Source organism: Coregonus clupeaformis, chromosome 3 (assembly GCF_020615455.1).
Source record: "Coregonus clupeaformis isolate EN_2021a chromosome 3, ASM2061545v1, whole genome shotgun sequence".
Lineage (NCBI taxonomy): Eukaryota > Metazoa > Chordata > Actinopteri > Salmoniformes > Salmonidae > Coregonus > Coregonus clupeaformis.
In genome coordinates this window covers 20,937,137-20,960,781 of record NC_059194.1, presented here as the reverse complement: position 1 = coordinate 20,960,781, position 23,645 = coordinate 20,937,137, and positions in this window count along the sequence as shown.

The window sequence follows — 23,645 nt, the reverse complement described above, 5'->3', positions numbered from 1 at the left end:
GCTAGGTAATAGGTGCTAGGTATTAGGTGATATTAGGGAAGTATTAGGGGCTAGTTGATAAGGGCCAGTGAAGAAATAGGCATTAGGGCTAAGGGTCGAAAGGATTAGGCGGATAGGGATTTGGGGTTTGGGATGAGGCAGGTATTGGGAAGTAATAGAGTGCCAGGTAATAGGGCCGAGGTATTAGTGGGAGATATTAGGTGCTAGGTATTAGGGGCTAGGTATTAGGGAAGGTATTAGGTGAAGGTATTAGGGAAGGTATTAGGGGCTAGGTGTTAGTGGCACTAGGAATTAGGGGCTAGGTATTAGGGGCTAGGGATTAGGGGAAGGAATTAGGATCTAGTTATTAGGAAGGTAATAGGTGCTAGGTAATAGGGGCTAGGGTATTAGGTAAGTTATTAGGGAGGCATTAGGGCTAGGTATTAAGGGAAGGTGTAAGAAAGGCCGGGTTTAGGGGAGATATTAGGGGCTAGGTATTAGGTAGGTATTAGGAAGGTAATAGGTGAAGATATTGGGGAAGGTATTAGGGCTAGGTATTAGGGGAAGATGTTAGGGCTGAGGTATTAGGCTATGTATTAGGGCAGGATTAGGGCTAGGGATTAGAGCCAGGGATTAGGAAGGCATATTAATAAGCATTAGGGGGAAGGTATTAGGGGTTTGAGAATATGGGGCTAGAGTAATAGGGTAAAGGTATTAGGGTCCTAGGTATTGGGTAAAGGTATTAGGTGCTAGGGTATTAGGTAGGTATTAGGGGAATGTATTTCTAAATAGGTATTAGGAAATATTATGGGATAGGTATTAGGGCTAGGGTATTAGGTAAAGTATTAGGGGTATTAGGGGCCAGGGTATTAGGGAAGGTGTTAGGGGCTAGGTATTAGGGGAGATATTAGGGGCTAGGTATTAGTACAGGTATTAGGGGCTAGGTAGGAGGGTATTAGGGACTGGTTATTAGGAAGGTATTAGGGGAGCTAGGGTATTAGGGAAGGTGTTAGGGGTAGGTATTGATGGGCTTGGTATTAGGGGAGATAATAGGGCTAGGTATTAGGGGCTAGGTATTGAGAGGAAAGGGAATAGGTGAAGGGGTATTAGGGAAGGTATTAGGGACTAGGTATTAGCGGAAGATATTGTTAGGGTTGGGGATTGAAGGTGATTGAAATGGGTATTAGGGGCCAGGTATTAGAGGCTAGGTATTAGGGGCTAGGTATTAGGGGAAGCTATTGGGGCTAGGTATTAGGAGGTGTGTTATAGATAGGGTATTAGGGGCTAAATAAGGGAATGTATTAGGAAGGTGTTAGGGGCTTGGGATTAGGGGCAAGGTATTAGGGGAAGGTATTAGGGTCTAGGTTTTAGGGGAATGTATTAGGTGGTAGGTATTAGGTATAGGGGCTAGGTATTAGGGGGAATATTAGGTGAATGTATTAGAGGATGGTGTTAAGGGCTAGGTATCAGGGGGAGATATTATGGGTGAGGTATTAGGGGCTAGGATTATTAGGGCCAGGGTATTAGGGAAGGTGTTAGGGGCTAGATATTTAGGGGATATCATGGGTGAGGTATTAGGGCTAGGGTATTAAGTGAAGGTATTATAGGGAAGGTATTAGGGGAAGGTATTAGGGAAGGTGTTGAGCTAGGCATTATGGGAAGAGTGTTAGGGCCAGGTATTAGGGGCTACGTATTAGGGGCCGAGGTATTAGGGAAAGGTATTGAATGAAGGTATTAGGAAGTATTAGGGGCTACGTGTTAGGGGCTAGGTATTAGGGGCTAGGGATTAGGGGCTAAGGATTAAGGGCCATGGTTTAGGGGGAAGTATTAGGGGAAGTATTATGGGTTTGGGATGAGGGGCTAGGTATTAGGGGAAGGTATTAGGGAGAAGGTATTAGGTGCTACGTATTAGGGCTAGGGTAATAGGAATGTATTAGGGGCTAGGTATTCAAGGGGAAGGTAGTTGGGGGTTTGGGATTAGGGAAGGTATTAGGGGAAGGCATTAGGGTCTAGGGTTTTAGGGAAGGTATTGTGGTAGGTATTAGGGGCCAGGTATTAGGGGGAAGATTATGTGAAGGTATTAGGGATGATATTAGGGGCTAGCCATTAGGGGAAGGTGTTAGGGCTTGGGATTAGGGGCTAGGGGCTAGGTATTAGGGAAGGTATTGGTCTAGGTCTTAGGGGAAGGTATTAGGACTAGGTATTAGGGATGGTGGCCCTAGGGTCTAGGTCTTAGGGGGAAGGTATTAGGTGCTAGGGTATTGGGGCTAGGTATTAGGGCTAGGTATTAGGGGAAGTGTATTAGGGACTAGTTATTAGGGGAAGGTATTAGGGGCTAGGTATAGTGGGGGAAAGGTGTTAGGGGTAGGTATTAAAGGGCTTGGTTAAGGGGGAGATAAGTTAGGGGCTAGGTATTAGGGCTCAGGGTATTAGAGGAAGGTATTAGGTGAAGGTATTAGGGGAAGGTATTAGGGACTAGGTATTAGCGGAAGGTGTTAGGGGTTTGGGATTAGGGGCAAGGTATTAGGGGAAGGTATTAGGGGCTAGGTATTAGAGGCTAGGTATTAGGGGCTAGGTATTAGGGGAAGCTATTGGGGCTAGGTATTAGGGAGGGTGTTATGGGCTAGGTATTAGGGGCTAAATATTAGGGGAATGTATTAGGGGAAGGTGTTAGGGGCTTGGGATTAGGGGCAAGGTATTAGGGGAAGGTATTAGGGTCTAGGTTTTAGGGGAATGTATTAGGTGGTAGGTATTAGGTATAGGGGCTAGGTATTAGGGGGAATATTAGGTGAATGTATTAGAGGATGGTGTTAAGGGCTAGGTATCAGGGGGAGATATTATGGGTGAGTATTAGGGGCTAGGTATTAGGGGCTAGGTATTAGGGGAAGAAATTAAATGAGCTAGATATTAGGGAGATATCAGTATGAGGTATTAGAGGCTAGGTATTATGAACGGTATTATGGGAAGGATTAGAAGGTATTAGGGGAAAAGGAAAGTTAGGGGCAAAATAGGTATTATGAGGAAGGAGTTAGGCTAGGTATTAGGGGCTAGAGTATTAGGGCTAGGTATTAGGGGAAGGTATTAAGTGAAGGTATTAGGTGCTAGGTATTAGGGGCTAGGTATTGGGAATATATTAGGGGCTAGGTATTAGGGGAATGTGTTAGGGGTTTGGGATTAGGGGCAAGGTATTAGGGGAAGGTATTAGGGTCTAGGTTTTAGGGGAAGGTATTAGGTGGTAGGTATTAGGTATAGGGGCTAGGTATTAGGGGGAAGTATTATGAAGGTATTAGGATGATATTAGGAGGCTAGCTATTAGGGAAGGTGTTAGGGGCTTGGGATTAGGGGCTAGGGGGCTAGGTATTAGGGGAAGGTATTAGGTCTAGGGTCTTAGGGGAAGGTATTAGGGACTAGGTATTAGGGGATGGTGTTAGGGTCTAGGTCTTAGGGAAGGTATTAGGTGCTAGGTATTGGGGCTGGTTTAGGGGGCTAGGTAGGAAGGTATTAAGTGAAGGTATTAGGGGAAGGTATTAGGGCTAGGGTGTTAGGGGCTAGGTATTAGGGCTAGGGGATTAGGGGCTAGGGATTAAGGGCTATGGTTTAGGGAAGGTATTAGGGGAGATTATTATGGGTTTGGGATGAGGGGCTAGGTATTAGGGGAAGGTATTAGGGAAGGTATTAGGTGCTAGGTATTAGGGGCTAGGTATTAGGGGAACGTATTAGGGGCTAGAGTATTAGGGGAAGGTGTTAGGGTTTGGGATTAGGGGGCAAGGTATTGTAAGGTATTAGGGTCTAGGTTTTAGGGGAAAGTATTAGGTGGTAGGTATTAGGGGCTGAGGTAATAGGGGAAGTATTATGTGAAGGTATTAGGGGATGAGTATTAGGGGCTAGCTATTAGGGGAAGGTGTTAGGGGGCTTGGGATTAGGGCTAGGGGCTAGGTATTAGGGAAGGTATTAGGGTCTGGAGTCTTAGGGGAAGGTATTAGGGACTAGGTATTAGGGGATGGTGTTAGGGTCTAGGTCTTAGGGGAAGGTATTAGGTGCTAGGTATTGGGGCTAGGTATTAGGGGCTAGGTATTAGGGGAAGGTATTAGGGACTAGTTATTAGGGGAAGGTATTAGGGGCTAGGTATTAGGAAAGGTGTTAGGGGTAGGTATTAAAGGGCTTAGATTAGGGGAGATAATAGGGAGGGTATTAGGGGGCTAGTATTAGAAAAGTATTAGGTAAAGGTATTAGGGTATGGTATTAGGGACTAGATATTAGGCGAAGATGTTAGGGGTTTGGGATTAGGGCAAAAGTATTAGGGAGTATTAGGGGCTAGGTATAGAGGCTAGGTATTAGGGGCTAGGTATTAGGGGAAGCTATTGGGGCTAGGTATTAGGGAGGGTGTTATGGGCTAGGTATTAGGGGCTAAATATTAGGGGAATGTATTAGGGGAAGGTGTTAGGGGCTTGGGATTAGGGGCAAGGTATTAGGGGAAGGTATTAGGGTCTAGGTTTTAGGGGAATGTATTAGGTGGTAGGTATTAGGTATAGGGGCTAGGTATTAGGGGGAATATTAGGTGAATGTATTAGAGGATGGTGTTAAGGGCTAGGTATCAGGGGGAGATATTATGGGTGAGGTATTAGGGGCTAGGTATTAGGGGCTAGGTATTAGGGGAAGGTGTTAGGGGCTAGATATTAGGGGGAGATATCATGGGTGAGGTATTAGGGGCTAGGTATTAAGTGAAGGTATTATGGGAAGGTATTAGGGGAAGGTATTAGGGGAAGGTGTTAGGGGCTAGGTATTATGGGAAGGTGTTAGGGGCTAGGTATTAGGGGCTAGGTATTAGGGGCTAGGTATTAGGGGAAGGTATTAAGTGAAGGTATTAGGGGAAGGTATTAGGGGCTAGGTGTTAGGGGCTAGGTATTAGGGGCTAGGGATTAGGGGCTAGGGATTAAGGGCTATGGTTTAGGGGAAGGTATTAGGGGAAGTTATTATGGGTTTGGGATGAGGGGCTAGGTATTAGGGGAAGGTATTAGGGGAAGGTATTAGGTGCTAGGTATTAGGGGCTAGGTATTAGGGGAATGTATTAGGGGCTAGGTATTAGGGGAAGGTGTTAGGGGTTTGGGATTAGGGGCAAGGTATTAGGGGAAGGTATTAGGGTCTAGGTTTTAGGGGAAGGTATTAGGTGGTAGGTATTAGGGGCTAGGTATTAGGGGAAGTATTATGTGAAGGTATTAGGGGATGATATTAGGGGCTAGCTATTAGGGGAAGGTGTTAGGGGCTTGGGATTAGGGGCTAGGGGCTAGGTATTAGGGGAAGGTATTAGGGTCTAGGTCTTAGGGGAAGGTATTAGGGACTAGGTATTAGGGGAAGGTGTTAGGGTCTAGGTCTTAGGGGAAGGTATTAGGTGCTAGGTATTGGGGCTAGGTATTAGGGGCTAGGTATTAGGGGAAGGTTTCAGGGGAAGATATTAAGGGAAGGTGTTAGGGGCTAGGTATTAGGGGAAGGTATTAGGGGCTAGTTATTAGGGGCTAGGTATTAGGGGAAGGTATTAGGGGCTAGGTATTAGGGGAAGGTGTTAGGGGCTAGATATTAGGGGGAGATATCATGGGTGAGGTATTAGGGGCTAGGTATTAAGTGAAGGTATTATGGGAAGGTATTAGGGGAAGGTATTAGGGGAAGGTGTTAGGGGCTAGGTATTATGGGAAGGTGTTAGGGGCTAGGTATTAGGGGCTAGGTATTAGGGGAGATATTAGGGGCTAGGTATTAGGGCTAGGTATTAGAAAGAGTATTAAGTGAAGGTATTAGGGAAGGTATTAGGGGCTAGGTGTTAGGGGCTAGGTATTAGGGGCTAGGGATTAGGGGCTAGGGATTAAGGGCTATGGATTAGGGGAAGGTATTAGGGGAAGGTATTATGGGTTTGGGATGAGGGGCTAGGTATTAGGAGAGGTATTAGGGTCTAGGTATTAGGGAAGGTATTAGGTGCTAGGCATTAGGGCTAGGTATTAGGGGAAGGTATTAGGGCTAGGTATTAGTGGAAGGTGTTAGGGTTTGGGATTAGGGGCAAGGTATTAGGGGAAGGTATTAGGGTCTAGGTTTTAGGGGAAGGTATTAGGTGGTAGGTATTAGGGGCTAGGTATTAGGGGAAGTATTATGTGAAGATATTAGGGATGATATTAGGGGCTAGCTATTAGGGAAGGTGTTAGGGCTTGGGGATTAGGGGCTAGGGGCTAGGTATTAGGGGAAGGTATTAGGGTCTAGGTTTTAGGGGAAGGTATTAGGGACTAGGTATTATGGGAAGGTGTTAGGGTCTTGGGATTAGGGGCAAGGTATTAGGGGAAGGTATTAGGGTCTAGGTCTTAGGGGAAGGTATTAGGTGCTAGGTATTGGGGCTAGGTATTAGGGGCTAGGTATTAGGGGAAGGTTTTAGGGGAAGATATTAGGGAAGGCGTTAGGGGCTAGTGGGTATTAGGAAGGTATTAGGGGCTAGTTATTAGGGGCTAGGTATTAGGGGAAGGTATTAGGGCTAGGTATTAGAGAAGGTATTAGGGGCTAGGGTACTAGGGGGAAATATTAGATGAAGGTAATAGGCGTAGTTATTAGGGAAGGTATTAGGTTAGGTATTAGGGGAAGGTTTTTGGGAAGATATTAAAGGGAAGGTGTTAGGGGCTAGGCATTAGGGAAGGTATTAGGGGCTAGGTATTAGGGGCTAGGTATTAGGATAAAGGTATTAGGGGCTAGGTATTAGGGGAAGGGAATTGAGGGCTAGGTATTATGGGCTAGGTATTACAGGAGGACATATTAGTTGAAAGTATTAGGGAAAGGTATTAGGGGCTAGGTATTTGGGGAAGGTATTAGAGGCTAGGTATTAGGGGCTAGGTATTAGGGGATTGTATTAGGGTCTAGTTATTAGGGGGAATGTTTTAGGGGCTAGGTATTAGAGGAAGGTATTAGGGGCTAGGTATTAGGGGAAGCTTTTAGGGGCTAGGTATTAGGGGAAGGTGTTAGGGGCTAGTTATTAGGGGAAGGTATTAGGGTCTAGGTATTAGGGGAAGGTATTAAAGGCTAGGTATTAGGATATTGTATTAGGGGCTAGGTACTAGGGGCTAGGTATTAGAGGAAGGTATTAGGGTCTAGGTATTAGGGGAAGGTATTAGGGGTCAGGTATTAGAGTCTATGTATTAGGGGAAGGTATTAGGGACTATGTATTAGGGGTAGGTATTAGGGGTTAGGTATTAGGGGAAGGTATTAGGTGAAGGTATTAGGGGAAGGTATTAGGGGCTAGGTGTTAGGGGCTAGGTATTAGGGGCTAGGGATTAGGGGCTAGGGATTAGGGGAAGGTATTAGGGGAAGGATTTATGGGTTTGGGATGAGGGGCTAGGTATTAGGGGAAGGTATTAGGTGCTAGGTATTAGGGGCTAGGTATTAGGGGGAGATATTAGGTGCTAGGTATTAGGGGCTAGGTATTAGGGGAAGGTATTAGGTGAAGGTATTAGGGGAAGGTATTAGGGGCTAGGTGTTAGTGGCTAGGTATTAGGGGCTAGGTATTAGGGGCTAGGGATTAGGGGAAGGAATTAGGATCTAGGTATTAGGGGAAGGTGTTAGGGGCTAGGTTTTAGGGGGAGATATTAGGGGCTAGGTATTAGGGGCTAGGTATTAGGGGAAGGTTTTAGGGGAAGATATTAAGGGAAGGCGTTAGGGGCTAGGTATTAGGGGAAGGTATTAGGGGCTAGTTATTAGGGGCTAGGTATTAGGGGAAGGTATTAGGGGCTAGGTATTAGGAGAAGGTATTAGGGGCTAGGTACTAGGGGAAATATTAGATGAAGGTATTAGGCGTAGTTATTAGGGGAAGGTATTAGGGGCTAGGTATTAGGGGAAGGTTTTAGGGGAAGATATTAAGGGAAGGTGTTAGGGGCTAGGTATTAGGGGAAGGTATTAGGGGCTAGGTATTAGGGGCTAGGTATTAGGATAAGGTATTAGGGGCTAGGTATTAGGGGAAGGAATTAGGGGCTAGGTATTATGGGCTAGGTATTACAGGAGGACATATTAGTTGAAAGTATTAGGGAAAGGTATTAGGGGCTAGGTATTTGGGGAAGGTATTAGAGGCTAGGTATTAGGGGCTAGGTATTAGGGGATTGTATTAGGGTCTAGTTATTAGGGGGAATGTTTTAGGGGCTAGGTATTAGAGGAAGGTATTAGGGGCTAGGTATTAGGGAAGCTTTTAGGGCTAGGTATTAGGGGAAGGTGTTAGAGGGCTGATTATTAGGGTACGTATTAGGGTCCAGGTATTAGGGGAAGGTATTAAAGGCTAGGTATTAGGATATTGTATTAGGGCTAGGTACTAGGGCTAGGTATTAGAGGAAGGTATTAGGGTCTAGGTATTAGGGGAAGGTATTAGGGGTCAGGTATTAGAGTCTATGTATTAGGGGAAGGTATTAGGGACTATGTATTAGGGGTAGGTATTAGGGGTTAGGTATTAGGGGAAGGTATTAGGTGAAGGTATTAGGGGAATGTATTAGGGGCTAGGTGTTAGGGTCTAGGTATTAGGGGCTAGGTATTAGGGGCTAGGGATTAGGGGCTATGGATTAGGGGAAGGTATTAGGGGAAGGATTTATGGGTTTGGGATGAGGGCTAGGTATTAGGGAAGGTATTAGGTGCTAGGTATTAGGGGCTAGGTATTGGGGAGATATTAGGTGCTAGGTATTAGGGGCTAGGTATTAGGGGAAGGTATTAGGTGAAAGTATTAGGGGAAGGTATTAGGGGCTAGGTGTTAGTGGCTAGGTATTAGGGGCTAGGTATTAGGGGCTAGGGATTAGGGGAAGGAATTAGGATCTAGGTATTAGGGGAAGGTGTTAGGGGCTAGGTTTTAGGGGGAGATATTAGGGGCTAGGTATTAGGGGCTAGGTATTAGGGGAAGGTATTAGGTGAAGATATTAGGGGCTAGGTATTAGGGGCTAGGTATTAGGGGAAGGTATTAGGTGAAGATATTAGGGGAAAGTATTAGGTGCTAGGTATTAGGGGCTAGGTATTAGGTGAAGGTATTAGGGGCTAGGTATTAGGGGAAGGTGTTAGGGGCTAGGTTTTAGGGGGAGATATTAGGGGCTAGGTATTAGGGGCTAGGTATTAGGGGAAGGTATTAGGTGAAAATATTAGGGGAAAGTATTAGGGGCTAGGTATTAGGGGAAGATGTTAGGGGCTATGTATTAGGGGCTAGGTATTAGTGGCTAGGTATTAGGGGCTAGGGATTAGGGGCTAGGGATTAGGAGCTAGGGATTAGGGGAAGGTATTAAGTGAAGGTATTAGGGGAAGGTATTAGGTGCTAGGTATTAGGGGCTAGGTATTAGGGGAAGGTATTTGGGGCTAGGTATTAGGGGAAATATTATGGGATAGGTATTAGGGGCTAGGTATTAGGTGAAGGTATTAGGGGAAGGTATTAGGGGCTAGGTATTAGGGGAAGGTGTTAGGGGCTAGGTATTAGGGGGAGATATTAGGGGCTAGGTATTAGGTGCTAGGTATTAGGGGCTAGGTATTAGGGGAAGGTATTAGGGACTAGTTATTAGGGGAAGGTATTAGGGGCTAGGTATTAGGGGAAGGTGTTAGGGGGTAGGTATTAAAGGGCTTGGTATTAGGGGGAGATAATAGGGGCTAGGTATTAGGGGCTAGGTATTAGAGGAAGGTATTAGGTGAAGGTATTAGGGGAAGGTATTAGGGACTAGGTATTAGCGGAAGGTGTTAGGGGTTTGGGATTAGGGGCAAGGTATTAGGGGCTAGGTATTAGAGGCTAGGTATTAGGGGCTAGGTATTAGGGGAAGCTATTGGGGCTAGGTATTAGGGAGGGTGTTATGGGCTAGGTATTAGGGGCTAAATATTAGGGGAAGGTATTAGGGGAAGATGTTAGGGGCTTGGGATTAGGGGCAAGGTATTAGGGGAAGGTATTAGGTGGTAGGTATTAGGTATAGGGGCTAGGTATCAGGGGGATATATTATGGGTGAGGTATTAGGGGCTAGGTATTAGGGGCTAGGTATTAGGGGAAGGTGTTAGGGGCTAGATATTAGGGGGAGATATCATGGGTGAGGTATTAGGGGCTAGGTATTAAGTGAAGGTATTATGGGAAGGTATTAGGGGAAGGTATTAGGGGAAGGTGTTAGGGGCTAGGTATTATGGGAAGTTGTTAGGGGCTAGGTATTAGGGGCTAGGTATTAGGGGGAGATATTAGGGGCTAGGTATTTGGGGCTAGGTATTAGTGGAAGGTATTAGGTGAAGGTATTAGGGGAAGGTATTAGGGGCTAGGTGTTAGGGGCTAGGTATTAGGGGCTAGGGATTAAGGGCTATGGATTAGGGGAAGGTATTAGGGGAAGGTATTATGGGTTTGGGATGAGGGGCTAGGTATTAGGGGAAGGTATTAGGGTCTAGGTATTAGGGGAAGGTATTAGGTGCTAGGTATTAGGGGCTAGGTATTAGGGGAAGGTATTAGGGGCTAGGTATTAGGGGAAGGTGTTAGGGGTTTGGGATTAGGGGCAAGGTATTAGGGGAAGGTATTGAGGTCTAGGTTTTAGGGAAAGTATTAGGTGGTAGGTATTAGGGGCTAGGTATTAGGGGAAGTATTATGTGAAGGTATTAGGGGAAGATATTAGGGGCTAGCTATTAGGGGAAGGTGTTAGGGGCTTGGGATTAGGGGCAAGGGGCTAGGTATTAGGGGAAGGTATTAGGGTCTAGGTCTTAGGGGAAGGTATTAGGGACTAGGTATTAGGGGAAGGTGTTAGGGTCTTGGGATTAGGGGCAAGGTATTAGGGGAAGGTATTAGGGTCTAGGTCTTAGGGGAAGGTATTAGGTGCTAGGTATTGGGGCTAGGTATTAGGGGCTAGGTATTAGGGGCTAGGTATTAGGGGAAGGTTTTAGGGGAAGATATTAAGGGAAGGTGTTAGGGGCTAGGTATTAGGGGAAGGTATTAGGGGCTAGTTATTAGGGGCTAGGTATTAGGGGAAGGTATTAGGGGCTAGGTATTAGGAGAAGGTATTAGGGGCTAGGTACTAGGGGCTAGGTATTAGGGGAAATATTAGATGAAGGTATTAGGCGTAGTTATTAGGGGAAGGTATTAGGGGCTAGGTATTAGGGGAAGGTATTTGGGCTAGTTGTTAGGGGAAGGTATTAAGGGCTAGGTATTAGGATAATGTATTAGGGGCTAGGTATTAGGGGAAGGAATTAGGGGCTAGGTATTATGGGCAAGGTATTACAGGTGTCACGGTTTCGGCCGAGACTGCTCCTCCTCCTGGTTCGGGCAGGCTTCGGCGTTCGCCGTCCCCGGAGTACTAGCTGCCACCGTTGTATGTTTCGTGGTGTGATTGCTTTAGTCTGTCTTGTACACCTGTGTCTGTTTGTGTTCTGATTACGTGTCCTATAAGTTCCCTGTTTTATATTAGTTAGATTGTGTGTTGTTGTTTGCCTGTCGTGCGGAGCTGCGTGTTTGCGCTCTGTTAGTTTTGTTTATTGTTTTACGCATGTTGCGTAATTCCCTCGCCTCCGTTTGTTTTCGAGGTCGTGTATTGTTTTGTTGCACTTTGGACTAGTAAAGTCTTTTTGGCCGAATCCTCTGTGTCCTGCGCCTGACTCCTCCACCACATCCACATCGGTTCTTTTAACAGAACAACACACCAAACTATGGAATCAGCAGGAGCAGCGGCGGCACCCAAGTCGCTGGAAGAGCGGATCAGCTATCAAGACACCATGATCCGGCAACTTGGGGCCGCCATGGACGAGGTGTCCAACACTCTGCGCCGGTTGGTGACTGGAGAGGTGCCTACGCCTTCTTACTCCATCCCATCACCAACGGCCAGTCCTCCTCTCTCAGCACCGGAACCCAGTGGCATTCGGCTCTCGCTCCCGAGGGCATATGACGGTTCTGCAGCCGGGTGTCAGGGGTTCCTCCTGCAGGTGGAACTCTACCTGGCTACCATACACCCAGCGCCCTCGGGATACGAGAGCGTCTCCGCCCTCATCTCCTGTCTATCCGGCAAGGCATTGGAGTGGGCCAACGCCGAATGGAGGGGAATAGACGCCGCTACCATCACCTACGCGGAGTTCCCTACGGGGAGCGTCTGTTCCACCTCCGACAGGGGAAGAGGAGCGCACAGGAGTTCGCACTGGAGTTCCGGACGCTAGCGGCGGATGCGGGGTGGAATGAGAGGGCCCTCATCGACCATTACCGGTGCAGCCTACGAGAGGACGTTCGTCGTGAGCTGGCCTGCAGGGACACCAACCTATCATTCGACCAGTTGGTGGACATCTCCATACGTCTCGACACCCTGCTGGCTACCCGCGGACGTCCCGAGTGGGGGCCGACCATTCCACCCTCCAGCACCTCCGAGCCGATTCCCATGGAGCTCGGGGGTGCTGGCGCTAGAGAGAGGAGGAGAGAGAACCCGAGGGGGCCACCCCTGCACCAACTGTGGCCGTGGAGGACACACCGCGGCCAGGTGCTGGGGAGGGTCTCCTGGGAGAGGGGACAACAGGTCACGCACTGGGGAGTCATTTCAGGTGAGTAGGCGCCCACTTACCCAGAGCTTTCTGTTGGTCACATGAGTATTCCTGTGAGATTTCCACAGGTGGCACCTCATTCCCAGCATAAGGCGCTAGTAGATTCAGGCGCAGCTGGGAATTTTATTGATCGGGCATTTTGTTATAGGTTTGGAATTCCCCTTCGGCGGTAGAAGCCCCCTTTCCTGTCCACGCCTTAGACAGCCGGCCGTTGGGGTCGGGGCTGATCAGAGAAGTCACAGCACCACTTACTATGACGACGCAGGGGGGTCATGAGGAGATCATTCAGTTTTATCTGATTGACTCTCCTGCGTACCCCGTGGTGTTGGGGCTTCCCTGGTTAAGCACCCATGATCCTACCATTGCGTGGCAACAGAGGGCTCTTATGGAGTGGTCTGCCCAGTGTGTAGGGAGATGTCTAGGTGTTTCCTTAGGGGCGACCTCGGTTGAGAGTCCGAACCAAGTGCCCGCAATGCGCATTCCCCCTGAGTATGGAGACTTACATAGCCGAGTCCTTGGCACAGGGATACATACGGTCCTCCACTTCCCCGGTTTCCTCCAGTTTCTTCTTTGTGAAGAAGAAGGACGGGGGTTTGCGCCCGTGTATTGATTACCGTAGTCTCAATCAGATCACGGTTAAGTACAGTTACCCTCTTCCACTGATTGCGACTATGACGGAGTCATTACGCGGAGCGCAGTTCTTCACAAAGTTGGATCTCAGGAGCGCGCGACAATCTGGTGCGCATTAGGGAGGGGGGATGAATGGAAAACGGCATTTAGCACCACCTCGGGTCATTACGAGTATCTCGTCATGCCATACGGGCTAATGAATGCTCCTTCAGTCTTCCAATCCTTTGTTGACGAGATTTTCCGGGACATGCATGGGCAGGGTGTGGTAGTGTACATCGACCGACATCCTAGTGTACTCTTCTACACGAGCCGAGCATGTAGCCCTGGTGCGCCGAAAGTGTTGAGAAGACTGTTGGAGCATGACTTGTATGTCAAGGCAGAGAAATGCCTGTTCTTCCAGGAGTCCGTCTCCTTTTGGGTTATCGGTTGTCCGCGTCTGGTGTGGAGATAGAGGTAGACCGTAGATCGGCCGTGCGTAATTGGCAAACTCCAACCACTGTAAAAGAGGTGCAGCAGTTCTTGGGTTTTGCTAATTACTACCGGAGGTTTATTCGGGGGCTTTGGACAGGTTGCAGCGCCCATTACGTCCCTGTTAAAGGGGGGTCCGGTTCGTCTGCAGTGGTCAGCTGAGGCGGACAGGGCATTTGTCAAACTGAAGAAACTGTTCACCTCGGCCCCGGTGCTGGCGCATCCGGATCCCTCTTTACCATTCCAAGTAGAGGTAGACGCGTCCGAGACCGGTATTGGGGCAGTCCTGTCACAACGGTCCGGCACGCCACCTAAGCTCCGCCCTGTGCGTTCTACTCTAAGAAACTCAGCTCGCGGAGCGCAATTATGACGTTGGGGACAGGGAGCTGTTAGCTGTAGTCCAGGCCCTAAAGGTGTGGAGGCATTGGCTTGAGGGGGCTCAACACCCTTTCCTCATTCTGACCGATCACCGTAACCTGGAGTACATCTGGGCAGCTAGGAGATTGAACCCTCGTCAGGCTAGGTGGAACATGTTCCTGACCCGGTTTGTTTTTAAGATCACATACATCCCAGGGTCCCAGAACCGTAAGGCAGACGCCCTGTCCCGGCGGTATGACACAGAGGAGAGGTCCATTGAGCCCACTTCCATACTGCCGGAGTCTTGTCTGGTGGCTCCGGTGGTATGGGGAGGTCGATACGAAATCGAGCGGGCACTGCGTGCCGACCCTACTCCCCCGAAGTGTCCTGTGGGGCGGAAGTACGTTCCGCTCGAGGTTCGTGATCGTCTTATTTATTGGGCTCATACATCACCCTCCTCTGGACATCCAGGTATTGGCCGGACAGTGCACTGCCTTAGCGTGAAATACTGGTGGCCAACGTTAGCTAAGGATGTGAGGGTTTATGTCTCCTCCTGCTCGGTGTGCGCCCAGTGTAAGGCGCCTAGACATTTGCCCAGGGGTAAGTTACATCCCCTGCCCGTTCCACAACGACCATGGTCCCACCTCTCGGTGGATTTTGTGACCGACCTACCCCCTTCCCAGGGGAATACCACCATTTTGGTCGTTGTGGATCGGTTTTCCAAGGCCTGTCGTCTCCTCCCAATGCCGGGTCTCCCTACTGCCCTACAGACCGCCGAGGCCCTATTTACCCACGTGTTCCGGCACTATGGGGTCCCCGAGGATATTGTGTCTGACCGAGGTCCCCAGTTTACCTGGGGGGCGTTCATGGAACGCTTGGGGGTCTCGGTGAGCCTTACCTCGGGGTACCACCCAGAGAGCAATGGGCAGGTTGAACGAGTCAACCAGGATGTGGGTAGGTTTTTGAGGTCCTATTGCCGGGACCGGCCGGAGGAGTGGTCCAGGTATATCCCCTGGGCCGAGATGGCCCAGAACTCTCTCCGCCACTCCTCCACCGGTTTAACACCTTTCCAGTGTGTTTTAGGGTATCAGCCGGTCCTGGCACCGTGGCACGAGAGCCAGATCGAGGCCCCTGCGATGGACGAGTGGATTCGGCGCTCGGAGGAGACGTGGGACGCTGCCCATGTCCATCTGCAGCGGGCCATCCGTCAACAAAAGGCGAGCGCCGAGCGCCACCGCAGTGAGGGACCGGTGTACGCACCGGGAGATCGAGTCTGGCTCTCGACTCGAAACCTGCCCCTCCGCCTGCCCTGCCGGAAGCTGGGTCGGCGGTTTGTGGGGCCCTTCAAAGTCCTGAGAAGATTGAACGAGGTGTGTTACAGGTTACAACTGCCTATTGAATACAAAAATATTAACCCCTCGTTCCATGTGTCTCTTCTCAGGCCGGTGGTAGCTGGCCCACTCCAAGAAGATGAGATAGGAGAGACCCCTCCGCCCCCCTTTGGACATCGAGGGGCCCCGGCGTACAGGGTCCGGACCATCTTGGACTCGAGGCGCCGGATGAGTGGTCTCCAGTATCTCGTGGAGTGGGAGGGGTACGGTCCGGAGGAACGGTGCTGGGTGCCTAGGAGGGACATCCTCGATCCATCCCTCCTGACTGAGTTCCACCGTGGGCATCCCACGCGCCCGGGTCCGCGTCCTCCTGGCCGTCCCCGAGGCTGGGGTCGGCGCACGGCTGGAGCCGCGCGTCAAGGGGGGGGTACTGTCACGGTTTCGGCCGAGACTGCTCCTCCTCCTGGTTCGGGCAGGCTTCGGCGTTCGCCGTCCCCGGAGTACTAGCTGCCACCGTTGTATGTTTCGTGGTGTGATTGCTTTAGTCTGTGTCTGTTTGTGTTCTGATTACGTGTCCTATTACGTGTCCTATTACGTGTCCTATAAGTTCCCTGTTTTGTATTAGTTAGATTGTGTGTTGTTGTTTGCCTGTCGTGCGGAGCTGCGTGTTTGCGCTCTGTTAGTTTTGTTTATTGTTTTACGCATGTTGCGTAATTCCCTCGCCTCCGTTTGTTTTCGAGGTCGTGTATTGTTTTGTTGCACTTTGGACTAGTAAAGTCTTTTTGGCCGAATCCTCTGTGTCCTGCGCCTGACTCCTCCACCACATCCACATCGGTTCGTTTGACAACAGGAGGACATATTAGTTGAAAGTATTAGGGAAAGGTATTAGGGGCTAGGTATTAGTGGAAGGTATTAGAGGCTAGGTATTAGGGGCTAGGTATTAGGGGATTGTATTAGGGTCTAGTTATTAGGGGGAATGTTTTAGGGGCTAGGTATTAGAGGAAGGTATTAGGGGCTAGGTATTAGGGGAAGGTATTAAAGGCTAGGTATTAGGAGAAGGTATTAGGGGCTAGGTACTAGGGGCTAGGTATTAGGGGAAGGTATTAGGGAAAGGTATTAGGGGTCAGGTATTAGGGTCTAGGTATTAGGGGAAGGTATTAGGGACTAGCTATTAGGGGTAGGTATTAGGGGAATGTATTAGGGGCTAGGTATTAGTGGCTATGTATTAAGGGAAGGTATTAGGGGAAGGTATTAGGGGCTAGGTATTAGGGGCTAGGTATTAGTGGCTATGTATTAAGGGATGGTATTAGGGGAAGGTATTAGGGGCTATGTATTAGGGGCTAGGTATTAGGGGTTATGGATAGTTTCTGGTCCAGAGTAATAGTTGAGAGCAGTGAGGGAGAGTGGATGACAGGACTAGGACGAGGGAACTAAAAGGAGATAATTTAGTGTTAGGGGCTGGGTGTTAGAGGCTAGGTATTAGGGGCTAGGTTTTAGGGGAAGCTATTAGGGGATAGGTATTAGGGGAGGGTATTATGGGCTAGGTATTAGCGGCTAAGTATTAGGGGAAGGTATTTTGGGAAGGTATTAGGGGAAGGTGTTAGGGGCTTGGGATTAGGGGAAGTATTAGGTGAAGGTATTAGGGGATGATATTAGGGGCTAGCTATTAGGGGAAGATGTTAGGGGCTTGGGATTAGGGGCTAGGTATTAGGGGAAGGTATTAGGGTCTAGGTCTTAGGGGAAGGTATTAGGGACTAGGTATTAGGGGAAGGTGTTAGGGTCTTGGGATTAGGGGCAAGGTATTAGGGGCTAGTTATTAGGGGAAGCTATTAGGGACTAGGTATTAGGGGAAGGTATTATGGGCTAGGTATTAGGGGAAGGTGTTAGGGGCTAGGTATTAAAGGGCTTGGTATTAGGGGGAGATAATAGAGGCTAGGTATTAAGGGCTAGGTGTTAGGGGAAGGTTTTAGGTGAAGATATTAGGGGAAGGTAATAGGGACTAGGTATTAGGGGAAGGTGTTAGGGGCTAGATATTAAGGGCTAGGTTTTAGGGGCTAGGTATTAGGGGCTAGGGATTAGGGGAAGGTATTAGGTGAAGGTATTAGGGGTTTGACATTAGGGGCTAGGTATTAGGGGAAGCTATTAGGGACTAGGTATTAGGGGAAGGTATTAGGGGCTAGGTATTAGGGGAAAGTGTTAGGGGCTAGGAATTAGGGGAAGCTATTAGGGGCTAGGTATTAGGGGAGGGTATTATGGGCTAGGTATTAGGGGCTAAGTGTTAGGGGAAGGTATTTGGGGAAGGTATAAAGGGAAGATGTTAGGGGCTTGGGATTAGGGGCAAGGTATTAGGGGAAGGTATTAGGGTCTAGGTTTTAGGGGAAGGTATTAGGTGCTAGGTATTGGAGCTAGGTATTAGGGGCTAGGTATTAGGGGAAGATATTAGGGGGAGGTATTAGGGGAGGGTATTATGGGCTAGGTATTAGGGGCTAAGTGTTAGGGGAAGGTATTTGGGGAAGGTATAAAGGGAAGATGTTAGGGGCTTGGGATTAGGGGCAAGGTATTAGGGGAAGGTATTAGGGTCTAGGTTTTAGGGGAAGGTATTAGGTTGTAGGTATTAGGGGCTAGGTATTAGGGGAAGTATTAGGGTCTAGGTCTTAGAGGAAGGTATTAGGGACTAGGTATTAGGGAAAGGTGTTAGGGTCTTGGGATTAGGGGCAAGGTATTAGGGGAAGGTATTAGGGTCTAGGTCTTAGGGGAAGGTATTAGGTGCTAGGTATTGGAGCTAGGTATTAGGGGCTAGGTATTAGGGGAAGATATTAGGGGGAGGTATTAGGGGCTAGGTATTAGGGGAAGGTATTAAGGGAAGATATTAGGGGCTAGGTATTAGGGGAAGGTATTAGAGGCTAGGTACTAGGGGCTAGGTATTAGGGGAAATATTAGATGAAGGTATTAGGCGTAGTTGTTAGGGGAAGGTATTAGGGGCTAGGTATTAGGGGAAGGTATTTGGGCTAGTTGTTAGGGGAAGGTATTAAGGGCTAGGTATTAGGATAATGTATTAGGGGCTAGGTACTAGGGTCTAGGTATTAGGGGAAGGTATTAGGGTCTAGGTATTAGGGGACGGTATTAGGGGCTAGGTATTATGGGCTAGGTATTACAGGAGGACATATTAGGTGAAAGTATTAGGGAAAGGTATTAGGGGCACGGTATTAGGGGAAAGTATTAGAGGCTAGGTATTAGGGGCTAGGTATTAGGGGAATGTATTAGGGTGTAGTTATTAGGGGGAATGTTTTAGGGGCTAGGTATTAGGGGAAATATTAGATGAAGGTATTAGGCATAGTTATTAGTGGAAGGTATTAGGGGCTAGGTATTAGGGGAAGGTATTTGGGCTAGTTGTCAGGGGAAGGTATTAAGGGCTAGGTATTAGTATAAGGTATTAGGGGCTAGGTACTAGGGTCTAGGTATTAGGAGAAGGTATTAGGGGCTAGGTATTAGGGGAAGGTGTTAGGGGCTAGGTATTAGGGGAAGGTATTAAAGGCTAGGTATTAGGAGAAGGTATTAGGGGCTAGGTACTAGGGGCTATGTATTAGAGGAAGGTATTAGGGTCTAGGTATTAGGGGAAGGTATTAGGGACTATGTATTAGGGGTAGGTATTAGGGGTTAGGTATTAGGGGAAGGTATTAGGGGCTAGGTATTAGGGGCTAGGTATTAGTGGCTATGTATTAAGGGAAGGTATTAGGGGCTAGGTATTATGGGCTATGTATTACAGGACATATTAGGTGAAAGTATTAGGGAATGCTATTAGGGGCTAGGTATTAGGTGAAGGTATTAGGCTCAATTATTAGGGGAAGGTATTAGGGGCTATGTATTAGGGTCTAGGTATTAGGGGAAGGTATTGGGGCTAGTTGTTAGGGGAAGGTATTAAGGGCTAGGTATTAGGATAAGGTATTAGGGGCTAGGTACTAGGGTCTAGGTATTAGGGGAAGGTATTAGGTTCTAGGTATTAGGGGAAGGTACTAGGGGCTAGGTATTATGGGCTAGGTATTACAGGACATATTAGGTGAAAGTATTAGGGAAAGGTATTAGGAGCTAGGTATTAGGGGAATGTATTAGGGTCTAGTTATTAGGGGGGATGTTTTAGGGGCTAGGTATTAGAGGAAGTTATTAGGGGCTAGGTATTAGGGGAAGCTATTAGGGGCTAGATATTAGGGGAAGGTGTTAGGGGCTAGGTATTAGGGGAAGGTATTAGGGGCTAGGTATTAGGGGAAGGTATTAAAGACTAGGTATTAGGAGATGGTATTAGGGGCTAGGTACTAGGGGCTAGGTATTAGAGGAAGGTATTAGGGTCTAGGTATTAGGGGAAGGTATTAGGGACTAGGTATTAGGGGTAGGTATTAGGGGTTAGGTATTAGGGGAAGGTATTAGGGGCTAGGTATTAGGGGAAGGTATTAAAGGCTAGGTATTCGGAGATGGTATTAGGGGCTAGGTACTAGGGGCTAGGTATTAGAGGAAGGTATTAGGGTCTAGGTATTAGGGGAAGGTATTAGGGACTAGGTATTAGGGGTAGGTATTAGGGTCTAGGTATTAGGGGAAGGTATTAGGGACTAGGTATTAGGGGTAGGTATTAGGGGCTAGGTATTAGGGGCTAGGTATTAGTGGCTATGTATTAAGGGAAGGCATTAGGGGCTAGGTATTATGGGCTAGGTATTACAGGACATATTAGGTGAAAGTATTAGGGAAAGGTATTAGAGGCTAGGTATTAGGGGAAGGTATTAGAGGCTTGGTATTAGGGGCTAGGTATTAGGGGAATGTATTAGGGTCTAGTTATTAGGGGGAATGTTTTAGGGTCTAGGTATTAGAGGAAGGTATTAGGTGCTAGGTATTAGGGGAAGGTATTAAAGGCTAGGTATTAGGAGATGGTATTAGGGGCTATGTACTAGGGGCTAGGTATTAGGGGAAGGTATTAGGGGCTAGGTATTAGGGGAAGGTATTAAAGTCTAGGTATTAGGAGAAGGTATTAGGGGTTAGGTACTAGGGGCTAGATATTAGGGGAAGGTATTAGGGTCTAGGTATTAGGGGAATGTATTAGGGACTAGGTATTAGGGGTAGGTATTAGGGGAAGGTATTAGGGGCTAGGTATTAGGGGCTAGGTATTAGTGGCTATGTATTAAGGGAAGGTATTAGGGGAAGGTATTAGGGGAAGGTATTAGGGGCTATGTATTAGGGGCTAGGTATTAGGGGTTATGGATAGTTTCTGGTCCAGAGTAATAGTTGAGAGCAGTGAGGGAGAGTGGATGACAGGCCTAGGACGAGGGAACTAAAAGGAGATAATTTACACAAGCTGATGGTGACCTCCATTCTGAGCCCACAAATGTTTTCCAAATATGGACGAGGTATACCTCGGATGCCAGAGCAGCAATAAGTTCTATGGCAGAATCTCATTACCATCCTATTAGCTTGCAGCTTCATTTGCATTTTGCCGTGAGTGATATCCCCCCCTCGCTGCTGGATAAAAAACAAAACAAAAAAAACAATAGAAAACTTTGAAGCGCCGTTTTTTTTTCATTATTGAAGTTATTCAATTATACTTTTTCCTCATACTTGGGGACAAATGAGTATTGTGGACATGTTGAGCAATTACGGAAAAACACACAAAACTACAAACTAATATTTGCAAATCCTGATGATGAATTGCTCCAAATAGAATAGATCCGCAATTTTAGCCTTTTATTCACATTTCAAAACATAAGGTTAATGCAGTCTGGAATGGTACAATAATATTTGCTACTTAACATACACTGTAATAAGGGAGTTAATGTACTGAAGGATCACTTGATAGGGGTACTGTCTGAAGTGCATGACATGCATGAATCAGATTATGTCAACAACTGCAGTTAGAAAATGAAATTAAAATGAAATACAATTACCATTCTGGGATTCTTCTTGACATACAGTAAGCATTATTGTGCATGTAGATCTTATAAGCAGTCAAAAACACTCGGTGGCCAGTTTATCTAGTACCGGGTCGGACCCCCATTTGCCTCCAGAACAGCCTGAATTCTTTGGGGCATGGACACGTTACTCAATTGGTATCAACAGACATAATGTGTGCCAGGAAAACATTCTCTTAAACCATTACACCACCGCCACCAGCCTATATCGTTGACACCAGGCTGGATGGGTCCATGGACTCATGCTGCTTATGCCCAATCCTGACTCTGCCATCAGCATGACGCAACAGGAACCAGGATTCGTCGGACCAGGCAATTTTTTTCCACTCCTCAATTGTCCAGTGTTGGTGATCGCGTGCCCACTCGCGACGCTTTTTCTTGTTTTTAGCTGATAGGAGTGGAACCCGGTGTGGTCGTCTGCTTCAATAGCCTATCCGTGACAAGGATCGACGAGGTGTGCGTTCCGAGATGCAGTTCTACACACCACTGTTTGTGGCCCGCCTGTTAGCTTGCACGATTCTTGCCATTTTCCTTCGACCTCTCATCAAGGAGCTGTTTTCGCCCACAAGACTGCCGCTGACTGGATTTTTTTAGTTTGTTGCACCATTCTCGGTAAACCCTAGACACTGTTGTGCGTGAAAAGCCCAGGAGACCGGCCGTTTCTGAGACACTGAAACTGGCGTGCCTGGCACCGACGATCATACAATGCTAAAAGTCGCTTAGGTCACTCATTTAGCCCATTCTAACATTCAATCGAACAGTAACTGAATGCCTCGATGCCTGTCTGCCTGCTTTATATAGCAAGCCACGGCCACATGACTCACTGTCTTTAGGGGCGAACCATTTTCGTGATTTAGGGTGTCCCTAATAAACAGTTATGGGCCCCAAGAGACACAGAGGACTGACTGACATACACTACACAACTTCTAAAATCTTAACAACTCCTCACATTTCGCAATTTCCTTGTCCCAATTCTTTCAGTCCGTCCATCCTCAACCCCAGGACTTGGGTGCTCACATTACACGATGATTCCCTACAGTAGTTGATCCTGTCCTGCGTTTCAGCCATGACTTACAGTTAGCAATAAAATCCATGACTGACAGTTAGCAATAACAGCCATAACTTACAGTTAGCAATAAAATCCATGACTGACAGTTAGCAATAACAGCCATGACTGACAGTTAGCAATAACAGCCATAACTTACAGTTAGCAATAACAGCCATGACTGACAGTTAGCAATAACAGCCATGACTGACAGTTAGCAATAACAGCCATGACTGACAGTTAGCAATAACAGCCATGACTTTACAGTTAGCAATAACAGCCATGACTTACAGTTAGCAATAACAGCCATGACTTACAGTTAGCAATAACAGCTATGACTTTACAGTTAGCAATAACAGCCATAACTTACAGTTAGCAATAACAGCCATGACTGACAGTTAGCAATAACAGCCATGACTGACAGTTAGCAATAACAGCCATGACTGACAGTTAGCAATAACAGCCATGACTTTACAGTTAGCAATAACAGCCATGACTTACAGTTAGCAATAACAGCCATGACTTTACAGTTAGCAATAACAGCCATGACTTTACAGTTAGCAATAACAGCCATGACTTACAGTTAGCAATAACAGCCATGACTGTCTTTTGTAGTCTTCATTTCATGTAGTATTTCAAAAGAGTGAATTGTATCTCCCCAGTTCTTCAGTTAGGAAAGAGTTAATATTTTCAACCAGCTCTTACACACATATAGCACACACATACACCCCCCACAACTCACCATCACCACCACCACTACCCTTGATCACACACACACACACACACACACACACACACACACACACACACACACACACAAACACACTCTCCACCCGCCTACCCTTGAACACACTCTCCCCCAACCCACACACACAGCCCCCCACCCCCACACACATACCCATAACTCCCTGCTCACTCACCACCACCCCTCCACCCCTCCATCCCACTCTCCCCTCCCTCCCTCCCTCCCTCCCTCCCTCCCCCTCAGGTCAGTTAATAAGCGAGCCAGAGCAACGTCTCCTGCGAATTGGCTTATGCAGAATGCTGCTCCGCTGAGAGAATGGAATTTTACCCTCACTAGACTAGACCCTCACTAGACTTCCAGTCTCACCACTCAGCAGGAAACCTGAGACATACACACACACACACACACACACACACACACACACACACACACACACACACACACACACACACACACACACACATTCTCCTCCCATGTGTGTTTTTGTGTAGACATCCGTGTTTTCCCTGAAGAAGAGTGTTCCAATATCTCAGAACACCCATTATATCCCCTCACAATCATTACATTTCATCATTAAATTAATGAAGATGTCACATCTTTGGGGACTTGTGATGTTGTGGCGAACT